Consider the following 745-nt stretch of genomic DNA (forward strand, 5'->3'; position numbering starts at 1 on the left):
ATGGGTTAGTTTGTGAAACTTACTTGGACTTGTTTTGGTATTTATCCGGAAACTGACTAAGCTACGCTCAGTTCTGAGGCTGAGCGCTGAACGAGCTCTGGAGAGCCAATCTGCAGCTGCCTCCTCGCAGCATCTCCAGCGTGAAACAATACGTAGAGACAAATAACGTCTCTCAGAAAGTCCTGTGCACCTCGGGTAGACCCCGATACTCCTGCAGATGTGCCCTGCAGGCAGGGCATTTCCTCCTTTCCTTCCCTCTCCCACCAAGCCCCTGACGCCGCCTGCCCGCGCATCCCTGCGGCGCTCGGGGCACGGCTCTCCCTCACGGGGCACGGCTCTCCCTCACGGGGCCCCTCGCGCTCGGGCCCGGCCCGCGCGGCGGGGGCGGGGCGGGGGCGGCCCCACTCAGGGGAGGCGGGGCCGCTGCGCGCGCCCGTCGCGGCTGCGCCGGCGCCGCCTCCCCCACAGCGGGCGGCGGTTTGTGCGCGGGGCCGGCGGTCGGCGTGGGACCGACGAGGGCGGGAAGGCGCTGTCGCTGAACGCCGGCACGGTGATCTCTTCTCTTTCCTCGCTTCCCTACCCTTCTCCGCACCTTCCCTCTCCCTGCTTTCCCTCGCTTCCGACCCTTTTCTGTCCTTCTGGCGGGGAAGGCGCCGCGCGGACGGGGGGGAGAGGAGGAGCGGGGGGGGGATGGGCAGCGGGCCCTGAGAAGAAAAGCGGTAACGGCCGCAGCGCGCGCGCCGCC

The 745-nt window shown here is 68.1% G+C and overlaps 1 protein-coding gene across 11 annotated transcripts in view; it reads left to right on the forward strand.

The window, feature by feature from the left end:
* Nucleotides 1-410: 410 nt before the first annotated feature.
* The window catches only part of HNRNPA3 (heterogeneous nuclear ribonucleoprotein A3), a 17,031-nt gene continuing 16,696 nt past the window's right edge, over nt 411-745 (forward strand). For 8 of the 11 annotated variants that reach the window (XR_005955617.1, XR_005955616.1, XR_005955615.1 and 5 more), the window contains exon 1: nt 411-550. The gene's annotated coding sequence lies outside the window, so the exon portion shown is untranslated. The remainder of the gene's footprint in view (nt 551-745) is intronic. The other 3 variants (XM_041473458.1, XM_041473461.1, XM_041473462.1) reach the window with 2 other exon arrangements.

The sequence above is a fragment of the Pyrgilauda ruficollis genome, unplaced genomic scaffold (genome assembly GCF_017590135.1).
Source record: "Pyrgilauda ruficollis isolate IOZ18807 unplaced genomic scaffold, ASM1759013v1 scaffold3, whole genome shotgun sequence".
NCBI classification, from domain to species: Eukaryota; Metazoa; Chordata; class Aves; order Passeriformes; family Passeridae; genus Pyrgilauda; species Pyrgilauda ruficollis.